This window comes from Embiotoca jacksoni, unplaced genomic scaffold, assembly GCF_022577435.1.
Source record: "Embiotoca jacksoni isolate LCO1_2020_lvr unplaced genomic scaffold, fEmbJac1.0.p SCAF_41, whole genome shotgun sequence".
Taxonomy (NCBI): Eukaryota; Metazoa; Chordata; class Actinopteri; family Embiotocidae; genus Embiotoca; species Embiotoca jacksoni.
In genome coordinates this window covers 3,261,203-3,273,170 of record NW_027185394.1, presented here as the reverse complement: position 1 = coordinate 3,273,170, position 11,968 = coordinate 3,261,203, and the positions used below count along the sequence as shown (strand labels likewise).

General features: G+C 39.6%; 1 long non-coding RNA gene across 1 annotated transcript; it reads left to right on the top strand.

Annotated features, from left to right (window-relative positions):
- The first annotated feature begins 21 nt into the window (after positions 1–21).
- LOC138209954 (uncharacterized) lies at positions 22–2,625 on the top strand. Its single transcript, XR_011179211.1, has 2 exons — positions 22–780; positions 1,271–2,625. It is a non-coding gene; the product is annotated as an uncharacterized lncRNA (long non-coding RNA).
- The last annotated feature ends 9,343 nt before the right edge of the window (positions 2,626–11,968 follow it).

Sequence of the window (11,968 nt, the reverse complement as noted above, 5' to 3'; positions counted from 1 at the left end):
TCCTAGACCTGGCCGTCCAGCTAAACTGAGCAATCGTGGGAGAAGAGCCTTGGTGAGAGAGGTAAAGAAGAACCCAAAGATCACTGTGGCTGAGCTCCAGAGATGCAGTAGGGAGATGGGAGAAAGTTCCACAAAGTCAACTATCACTGCAGCCCTCCACCAGTCGGGGCTTTATGGCAGAGTGGCCCGACGGAAGCCTCTCCTCAGTGCAAGACATATGAAAGCCCGCATAGAGTTTGCCAAAAAACACATGAAGGACTCCCAGACTATGAGAAATAAGATTCTCTGGTCTGACGAGACCAAGATTGAACTTTTTGGCGTTAATTCTAAGCGGTATGTGTGGAGAAAACCAGGCACTGCTCATCACCTGCCCAATACAATCCCAACAGTGAAACATGGTGGTGGCAGCATCATGCTATGGGGGTGTTTTTCAGCTGCAAGGACAGGACGACTGGTTGCAATTGAAGGAAAGATGAATGCGGCCAAGTACAGAGATATCCTGGAAGAAAACCTCTTCCAGAGTGCTCTGGACCTCAGACTGGGCCGAAGGTTCACCTTCCAACAAGACAATGACCCTAAGCACACAGCTAAAATAACAAAGGAGTGGCTTCGGAACAACTCTGTGACCATTCTTGACTGGCCCAGCCAGAGCCCTGACCTAAACCCAATTGAGCATCTCTGGAGAGACCTGAAAATGGCTGTCCACCAACGTTCACCATCCAACCTGACTGAACTAGAGAGGATCTGCAAGGAAGAAGGGCAGAGGATCCCCAAATCCAGGTGTGAAAAGCTTGTTGCATCATTCCCAAGAAGACTCATGGCTGTACTAGCTCAAAAGGGTGCTTCTACTCAATACTGAGCAAAGGGTCTGAATACTTATGACCATGTGATATTTCAGTTTTTCTTTTTTAATAAATTTGCACAAATTTCTACATTTCTGTTTTTTTCTGTCAAGATGGGGTGCTGAGTGTACATTAATGAGAAATAAAATGAACTTTTTTGATTTTAGCAAATGGCTGCAATGAAACAAAGAGTGAAAAATTTAAAGGGGTCTGAATACTTTCCGTACCCACTGTATATAAATATATATATTAGTCGGTAGTTAAATCATAGGCTCGTAACATTTTTGCAGAGGTCGTCAAAGCCTCGAGGTTTGGGCTGTGACAGTTGGTCCATATACTGCTGTCCACCTGTTTGTTTGACATAACTTGTCATGTCGTCTTGCATTTTTGTCTTCCACCTTAATGATGTCCGATTTCTTTTTCTCTAGATTCTGACAAATTCTCGAGATCCTCTGATGAGTCTTCAAAAACTGTAAGCAGCTCTACAGGCCTGATCAAGGCTGGCTAACTGATGAGGTTTGCCTGACACATCATCACCAACATCTTTGTGAAGATGTTTGTGTTTTGGAAAAGGAGTAAACATGTTTTATTACAGCCATGACACAACTTGTAATCCAGAACATATACAAAATATACTTCACGACCAAATTGAATTGAATAATATTTACATTTATTTCAAGTTATGCAAATAGTTTGGGGAGGTTAACATTTTTATATGGAAGATAACCTAAAATTTTGATTTTAAATGTTACAAGTAATATCTATTGTTAATTTTTTTTGAAGATAATAAACTGTTAACAGCAATAAAAGATAGACATCATGTCAATAAACATGTAAAAGTAAGTCAATAAATACAATAGCATATAAGATCGTCAGGTCCTCAGGCAGATTGTTCCAGGAGCATAAAAACTAAAAGCAGTCTGACCAAATGTTATTGTCTTGACTTTGAAACAACTAAAAAAACAAATTGCCAGAGGACCTGAGAGATCATTTATTTTATAGACTAGAAGCACGTCAGACAAGTGGACAAGACGTGCTTGAAGCATTGACAGGTGAATAAACATTAAAGGATGTGTTTTATCCTTTGGTTGTAGTCAACACTCGGGCAGCGGAGATCTGAATCTGCTGTAAGTAGTTCAGGATTTTTTTTTAGATACCATTCATAAAATTATAATAGTGTGCTCCTGATGATAAAGCTGCGACTGACTCCAGTCCTCTTTAACTCCGCTGAACAACAGGACAGGAAATGGATGAAGGGAGTTTTGCATCACTGTGGTGCTTGATGCTAATTAGTCGGTTATGATGACATCATTTGTTAATTTAATTCCCAGAAAATAACAGTAAAAACATGAAATTACAATATGAGGTTGCATCAATGCGTACGGACACAAAATTTAAGAACCAGTTAAAATGTTGTTTTCTAGTTGTAAATATTCTGCTTATATATTTTTGTTGAGCTGATAAAACATTAAAGGTTTTGTTTTGATTGTAAGAAGGTTTGAGCAAATAATTTATGTCTTCAAGGCTTTCTGATGCAAGTTACTTTATTATTCTTCATTTGACACTACAGTTTAAGTTTAGCTGATATAATGAAGGGTGGTGTGATATTTGGTCGTTTTTAGGGACGAAGGGCTTTTCTGTCATGTAAGCATTTAGAAATTAAAAGAGAGGTGCTCCAATCACTTTGTGTTTGGGGTTATGTAGATTTAATTAAGTTGTATTGACATTTCAATCTATTTTTACGTGTGTTTTGATTCTCAATAAAGTCCCCAAATAATCCAAATTTCTGTCTCTGAATGATTTCATAAACACACACCTGTGAGTGCAGCTACGATTTCATGAATACTGAGTATTCACTGCTGTCACAGATTAAATAAACGTGGCTCTGTCATGTACAGTTGAAACCAGAAGTTTACATACACGGTGCAAAAAGACACATAACACTTTTTTTCTCACTGTCTGAAGTTAAATCAGACTAAACCTCTCCTGTTTCAGGTCCGTTAGGATTACCAAAATTATTTAACTTTTGCTAAATGTCACAATAATGAGAAAGAGAATATTTTAGAGAATTTTTCATTACTTTCTTCAAGGTCAAAACTTTACATACAGTTCCTTAGTATTTAGTAGCATTGCCTTTGAACTGCATGACTTGGGTCAAACGTTTTGGGTGTCCTTCCACAAGCTTCTTGCAGTACTCTGCAGGAATTCTGGCCCATTCCTCCGGACAGAACTGGTGGAACTGAGTCAGGTTTGTTGGCCGCCTCGCTCGCACACGCCTTTTCAGATCTGCCCACAAATTTTTGATGGGATTCAGGTCAGGGCTTTGTGATGGCCACTCCAAGACATTGACTTTGTTGTCCTCAAGCCACTTTTTAACTATTTTGGCAGTATGCTTTGGGTCATTGTCCATTTGGAAGACCCATTTGCACCCAAGTTTGAGCTTCCTGGCTGATGTCCTGAGATGTTGCCTTAATATTTCCTTTTATGTTTCTTTCGGAGTAATGGCTTCCTTCTTGCTGAGTAGCCTTTCAGCCCATGTCGGTGCAGGACTCGTTTTACTGTGGACAATGACACTTTCTTACCAGCTTCAGCCATCATCTTCACAAGGTCTTTAGCTTTTATTCTGAGGTTGATTTGCACATGTCGGACCAAAACACGTTCATCTCTGGGACACAGAGCCCGTCTCCTTCCTGAGCGGTGTGATGGCTGGACATTCCTGTTTATACTTGCGTATAATTGTTTGCACAGATGAACGTGGCATCTTCAAGCATCTGGAAATTGCAACCAAGGATGAACCAGACTTGTGGAGCTCCACGATTCTCTCTCTGATTTCTTGGCTGATTTCTTTTGACTTTCCCATGATTTCAAACAAGGAAGCAGAGTGTTTGAGGTGTGGCCTTAAAATACATCCCCAGGTGTGCCTTCAATTAACTCACATGTTGTCAGTTAACCTATCAGGAGCTTCAAAAGCCATGACATCATCATCTGGGCTTGCCCACGTTGTTTAAAGACATAGTACTTTTGGTGTATGTGAACTTTTGACCTCAAAAAAAGTAATGTAAAATTCTCTAAGAAATTATCTTTCTCATTATTGTGACATTTAGATCTGATAACTGCCTGACCCGGATAAATGAAGATTATAATAAAAATAAATTGAATGCAAGTAAAGTATTCTATGAAATATGACTCAAACTCAAACCTTTATTCACCAGAATCAACAAATAACATGTTTGCATTAATGCGAAGGGTGATACTGAGATCTGGACTGCAGTAAATGGGGCAGGTCTGGCTCAAAAACGGTGGTTTTAATGCGCAAGATGTCACGCAGGTGGGAGTCACTTAGTCTTGTCCTCACACGGTTCTTATTCATGTTCATAACTGAGAATATCTTCTCGCACAAGTACGTCGAGCCAAACAAGCTCAACATTTTCTTAGCAAATGTTCGAATCTCTTGGAACCTGTCTTCATCCAGCTGCTGGTAAAAGTTGACAAGAGGGAGTTGTTGGTGCCGGCCGCGACACTCCGTGTCACACTGCAGCTCAATGAGCTCCAGCTGCAGGTGGGCTGGAACATCACCGGGATCCACGGAAAAAGGAGGAAGAAAGCCTGATCTCCTTTTCAATAGTTGCAAAATCACTGAAACGCTGTTGAAACTCCTCAGCCAGAGATGAGATGTTTGCGGCATACCTCCTCATTTGCGCACTGATATTGTGCGCTGGAAAACGGGTCATTATTGCTTGCAGAGATTGGAAATGTGTGGTATCGGGCTGCGTTTGTGACAGGTGGCTTTGGAAAAGTAGCAGCTTGGTCCGAAAGGCTTTGATATGTGAATACAGTTGGCTTATCATTGCATTTTGCCCCTGAAGGCTCGTGTTCAAGGCGTTCAGATGTCGGGTTATGTCAACTAAAAATCCCAAATCAGCCAGCCAAACAGGATCGGTTAGTTCTGGCATCGGTTGTCCCTTTTTTTTTTTCCAAGAATTGTCCAATTTCCTCTTTAAGAGAGTAGAAACGCTGCAGTGCAGACCCCCGACTGAGCCGTCTTACATCAGCGTGATACACAACATCTCCGTCTTCAGCGTGGATGTCCAGTAGAAACTGTTGAAACTGGCGGTGGCACAGGGCTTTGGAGCGAATAGAATTAATCACCTTTATCACCGGTTTCATAACGTGATCATATTTCAGATGTTTGGCACATAGAACTTGTTGGTGAATAATACAATGGAGTTGTATAGCTTCACCTCCTTCTTCGCTGACTTTGTTCCACACTAGGGTTGATAATCCACTGTGCTTGCCAACCATGGCAGGTGCGCCATCTGTAATAATCCCCGTGATTTTATTCCACTGCAGTTTTATATCATCTACGGCGGAACAAACAGAAGCAAATCAATCGATCCCTCTTGTTTGGTCCTGAAGGCTCTGGAGGTCAAGTAGCTCTTCACTCACGTTCATTTCACCGTCCACTCCTCTCCAAAAAATCAGGAACTGAGCGGTGTCGGATGCATCCGTGCTTTCGTCGCAAGCTCACGAAAACAATTCAAACTCCACTCCTTTTGCCTCCAACTGTCTCTTAATATCAGATGAAACTTCTTCAATCCTTCGTGACACAGTGCTACGAGCCGGGCAAACATTGGCGAACTGTTGCTTTTTCTCAGGACAAATGTTCTCCACCATTTTCATCACACAGTCTTTAATAAATTCACCCTCAGTAAAAGGTTTGCAGTGCTCGGCAATCAGCGTTGCCACCTCGTAGTTTGCCTTTGTGGCATTTTCATTCGATTCAACGGCTCTTGTGAAAAAGCGTTGCTGTGCCGTTAAACCAGCTTCCGGTTGCTTCAATTTTTCACAGCGTTCGTTCCCAGTTAGTTTGTCGTAATGAGCATGTTTCGTCTGGTAGTGCCTCTTTATATTGAACTCCTTGAACACAGCCACAGTCTCTTGGCAAATTAAGCAGACACAGTTGTTTCGTAACTCGGTGGAAAAATATTCAGATTTCCACTTGTCCTTGAAACGGCGGCCCTCGCTGTCAACTTTCCTTTTCTTACTTCCAGTTGCCATTTTAGAAATGGGCAAAAAAACAGATCACGTTCAAAACGGGGTCGCGAGAGTTCGGCCACAACTTTACTGCCATCCTGTAGTGAAATATAAAATTGCTTTTTTTACGCGTGTATTTTAGACTGCGGACAACAGTACTGGGGGGCCACATATTATTGATTTTATGACAGAGGCTTCGGGCCAGTGGAAATATGAACGCGGGCCGCATTTGGGCCGGGGGCCGGAGTTTGGGCATGTCTGATGTAGGTGTAACCCACATTAGTTTTACCAGCAACTAAAGGGTTAACTCAAACATGCAATACCGACGTTCACCAGAGGGGCGCTGTGGTGCACGTCGGGAGATCAAAGCCTTCTCCCGGTAGAGACCCTTTATGTCTCCAAGGAAACAGCAGGTCATGATCTACAGCAGGAAGAATCTCATTGGGTTGATTTCTGCTCGATGCTGTTGAGGATGTTTATTTATTTGATCGTTAACCAGACCGACTCCGAAGGAAGAAGTTTCTTTAAGTCTGAGAAGAATCTCCGGTGAGTGACGGATGCGTTGCTAAGAGTTAGCCGTTGGTGTAGAGCTACAAAGGAGGACAGTTGTTTAGTTGGACTAAAGATACCGATCAGGAGAGAAGAGAAAAAAACCAGTCGGAGATAAATATTAAATTGTTGTTGAATATTATTTTACGTGGTTGATATCTGTGATTGTGGAGCTACATGTGACCGACGGGGCTAGTTAAGCGCTAGCTAAGCGCTGAGGGTTAATGCGTCGGGACCTGTTGAACCGAGCGGGAACGATGACGTCATGTTCTTGTTTTAGCGCCAGAAGTAAACGGTCAGATTGAGAACAGCTGTTGAGTGTGTTGCTTAGTAACGGTGGACGTGTAAATAATGTCTGTTAGGTATAAGTGACAGATGTCACTGGGACATGAGGACATGTGTGTGAGAAATATGTTGGTATGTTAATATTGACCATAGTGAATATTATATATATATATATATATATATATATGTGTGTAATACTATATTACTGGTCATTTACTGTTACACCAACAATAGAGTTTATAAATTATAGTACTGACATCGTATTAAATTCTGCTGCATGCAGATTGTTTTTCTGGATGATCTGTGATGGAGACAGCGATCCCCAGAAACCTCCACAGAGCGCTGGAGCTGAGTGACCCTGTGACCCCTGATCATCTTCACCATGGGTGAAGCTGCATTTGGTCTTCTTGGATTCTCCTGCAGGAGCACCGAGGAGCAAAAAGATTCAGATCAGAGTTAGTCTGAGAGCCTCCAGACGTACACTACCGGGTAGTAGACTGAAAGACAAGAGACTGAAACTGACTGACTGTGAGAGAAATACCGGTATTGAGGTTATTATTTGAATTTGTTATTTTTCTTTTATGTTGTTCCCTTGATTTTCTGTGTGTTAATAACGATAATAAATTGCAGTTCAGTTCCTTGTTTTAAACTGCAAACATTTGCCGTGTTTCATTGACTCCCAGAGCGACCTAAAGACCAGTCCTAAATTTAACACAGGAAATCTAGTGTGTTACACAGATACTACATAGGTAACCAGAATCTGGTGTTTGAATCAGTACTCAGATATGAACTCTTAGCTCCATGATGATCCTTTTGTCCAGTTCAGAATTTGACTTTGGTTGAACCCAGTTCATGTCAGAGGATGTCAGTGTGTCGCGACCCTCTGACCTGTCATTGTTCAGGAGTTGAACGTTTCTGTGTGACGGTGTGTTCATGGTTTTCTATCCGAACGGTTGTTGTTTTTTATGTAAAGACGTTTTCTGTCGTTTTGGCTTTTTTTTTCATCACTGAGAAATAACAGAAGTCACGTGTACATTAAATCATTAAATGAATTCATTAAAACTGAAAAGGATTTTATAATCTTTTGGGTTCTTTTAATTAGAACAGTTCCTAATGAATCGTAGAAAGCGGAGATAGTGAAGTCCAACAACACTTTTTATCAAAAGAGAGAAAAGTAGATATGAGCATAACAGATCCCATTTAATTAATCTGGTTTATTTCTTTTGTGATGTCGCTTACCATGACGTTTATAAAGTAATAGATTCATATTTATATTATATGGCGGATGCTTCTGCTCTGCTGTTCAATCTATTTATGTGATTTTGAATAATGATATGGAATTAGGATTACTGGACTTTACCCATACAGAAGCTTTTGTTGTATGATTGAATGTAAAACTATGATATATTGTACCTGTAGGTTTACAGATCAATATGACGTAATAAACATGTGTCTCTTAAATCCTGATGTGTGTCTCCTCATCTGTGACCGGACACTAATGTGAATATCTCCTGATTTTATTTGAACAATTACACAAAGAAGAGTTCTCACTGAGCAACTTTCTTTTATTTTGTTAATATACACGCATTTTTTTAGGTGATTCTTGCAACACACTCAAACAAAGTTGGGACGGGAGCAAAATAAGTGAAAATTTCATGAAATATAAGTTACACTGTTTAGAAAACATAAAACAGGTGAAATAAAACCAGGTGAGGATATAGTTGTATATGAAAAAAAAGAACAATCCACAAAAGCCTCAGTGTTTGCAAGCAAAGTAGAGTGTGAGCCACATTATGTGGGTCTGCACAGCATTTTTATCCCTCGTCCTTTGTCCCTCATATTGAGACGATGTCCCACATTTTGATTTGGCTCCAGTTTGTAAAAGTCGACACTGCAGGACAGACGCTTCTCTAAAAATCTGGACATGCAGCTGCAACAAAGACTCTGAAACCAAAAGATGATTCCTGGACAGATGAGTAAACAGCAGCTGAAGTAAGTTGTGTTTTTATCACACTGCAGCACTCTCAAATTATTCAGGTCAGCACCCTGGTAGGAAGCTGACACTGCATCAGACCGTTTACTGTGAAACTTCAGCTTCCTTTTATGCTCAATATATTCACTTCTTGTAGGAGTTTGGAAAGCTGCATTCAAATAAAATACACGTGTTTGAGTCTTTCACGTGCTAACGGCCTGTAACCTGCATAATATATTGTGTTTTATGTTTGAAGTCGGATGGAAATCTAAACGTTAAACGTGTCCCACACCGGTCCCACATTGTCCCACACAAACATCCTCTTTGCTCCACATTTGGTTTGTTAGGATCTGGTCACCTTAAATCAAAGATGGGTCGATGCTCACCACTTCTTGAACAACCTGGTGAGTGAAGGAGCCAAATGTGCTGCAAACAACCAGAATTCAGTTGTAGTTCACTGTGTGTACGTTGGGTGTCGCTGTGCTGGTTTCTAGACCTCGGCTTTACACGTAGTAAAGTCTCTGTTGGGTTCTATTATTTTGATGTTGTGATCTATTGTTCTCCAGAGAAGATGTTAAAGCCGTGTTGTTTGTATATAAGAAATGATTTCATAAAAAATGAATCATAAGAAAGGTCAGTGTTGTTGTCGCGTGTTTAACCCCGGAAGGACAAAAAAGGTGTTTTTGTTGAACGACTGTGGCGCTAAAGTAGTTTAGTGTTGCTGCTGGTTGTGTTGATTTCTCACTGGATACTGGACATGAATTCTCTGATGAAACGACCAACAAGGATTGTGAATCAGTAACGGAAGGAACAGTCTTCATATTGTTGACTCGACACAACGCGGAGTACTAATGAATACTAATTCAGGTCAACATGTCAACATACAATACAACTACACAAGGCCATCACAAAAAGTACATTTTATATCAGAAAAGGAAGAAAGACTAGAAGCTGAAAAGACAAACCTTTTACCAGAACTTGAATGCAGTCGGCCTGGTTTAAACATGTACAATGAGAAGTTCCTCAAACTCACCGCTAGATGGCGCCCTTTACCAAACAATAGTCAGGTAGGACTTGGTCAGGATGTGCTTCGGTTTGGTTTAAAATGCACATTGTTTATTTGATATTTGAACTCTACTTGTATTTATTTTTATGCATTGTATCTGTTCTCATGCATCTCGTTTATTTTCTGTACTTTTAAATTGTTCCTTTATATCTGTTTTTATGTGGAACACTGCATGTAATTCTCATGTTGTAAAACTCTTTATTGTATGAAAGGTGCCATACAGGTAAGGATTATTATTATTATTGTTATTTTTATTATTCGGTTCCTTTGCAAACAATGTCCTGCAACTGAGTTTTATCATGACTGCGGTTGGAAAATGTGGTTACTGTTCGTTAAGTAGCCTACAGATGATTTTCATTTCACCAAATGGGATATTTCAGCAGTTTTTATAGATGTAAAACCAGCTGTTCACTTTATTTATGACTTTCAAGCCTTACATGACTGAAGTTACACTGATCTTCTTCTGTGATTGTTTTTCTAATTGAGGATGAATGTGGCAACACAAGAAGGACAAGAAGGCCTGTCGGGAAGAAACATTTGCAAATCATACCAGATCTGTGTCAGAAACACAAAAACGAAACCTAACTCCGACTTGTCCTGTGATTTCCCAGAAAGCAGCACAGAGAGATGTGCTGCTTTCGGCCCAGTGGTGGCGCTCTAACACAACACTGCTACTGACTATCCTGCAGAGGCCACCATCATCACTTCTCCTGGAGCAGCAACAAGACATTAGTTCACAAAGTTGTATCCTGGCTGTTTCAGATCATTAAAGTTGTCATGGTTCATAAAAAAAAAGAAAAGAAGCTCTACACAAACATGATCAATTCACATTCAGGAGATCATTCCTGCCCGCTGCAATCAGACTATACAATAACTCACCTCTGGCCAAATCCATCACACAACAATAACACCGTTGCACTGCTGTTTGTTTGTTTTGTTTTAATTCATTTCACTGTTGTTTAGTTCAGTTAAATTTAATATTATTTTATTTTTATTTGTATATAATGTGCATTAAAAAATTTTTTTTAATATATATAATATTTTTTACTACTTCTATTTTTTATTGTCATTTTTATTGTTTTGCCTTGTATCTGCTGCTGTAACTTATCTATCTATCTATCTATCTATCTATCTATCTATCTATCTATCTATCTATCTATCTATCTGGATAGAATACTATTTGCTGAATCAAATGCCAAGTGACTGACAGGTATATTTATGGGTGTGCCATTTCAACATAACAAAGACACAAAATGGCTGCACAGGTGTTTCCACAGTAAAGGATGTGACTCAGTGACAGTCTGTGAGAGTGTGCGTCTAAGTTGAAGAGCATCACAACAACACAGCAGCTGTCTCCTGCAGACCTATGCTGTATTTTACAGTGGACTTTGAGGCTGGTTGATGTTAACAAAATCATATATCGCAATATTTTTTGTGCTTTCACAAAATATTTACACAAAGATTGTTTTAATAAATAATCATCAGTAATGTGGATGTAGTGAATAAGATGGTAAAGGCAAATAATAGACCAACTAGAACAGTCTGGTATGTTTAGAAAATGACATCCCTCGACTGAAATAGAGCCTTTAAAATAACAAGAAAACACAATATTAATAACCTATCACGACACTACAATGTCCTAAATCTAACACGATTTCAAATCTCATATCATGATATGATACAATAGTGATATATTGCTTAGCCCTTGTACATTTTACACCCTGTAATCTAAAAAAATAAAATAAACACACTGCAGTCAAAGCTCTGTTTCGTTAGTTGTTTAGTTTAGTTTTCACTCTTTATTCTGATGTAGAAAATACCTCATTTGCGGCAATCTGGCAAAGTGGAGATGTTCATTTGCTTTATTAAAATTTGTCACAGACATCACTGGCTCTCCAGATTTGAATTTACATAGAAAAGAGGAGAAGGAAACAGAGACCTTTAAAACATTTGTAAATGTTGATGTTTGTGATAAGAACTGTTTTCAGTCAGACATCAGTCAAAAACCAAAATATTACTGGATCCCTTCAATCTTCAGAGTGCTGATCTGTAGCTCAGAAATCAATACACTTCTGTATATTAACAAAGGTCTGAGCAGCACAGGTGTGAATTCTAGCAGAATGGATATTTCAGTTTCGTTTATAACCTGTGTGTGTTGGTTTTACCCGGATTTAGGTGACGTTTCACTCAAAGTGAATTCCTATTGGCTGTGACGGGAGG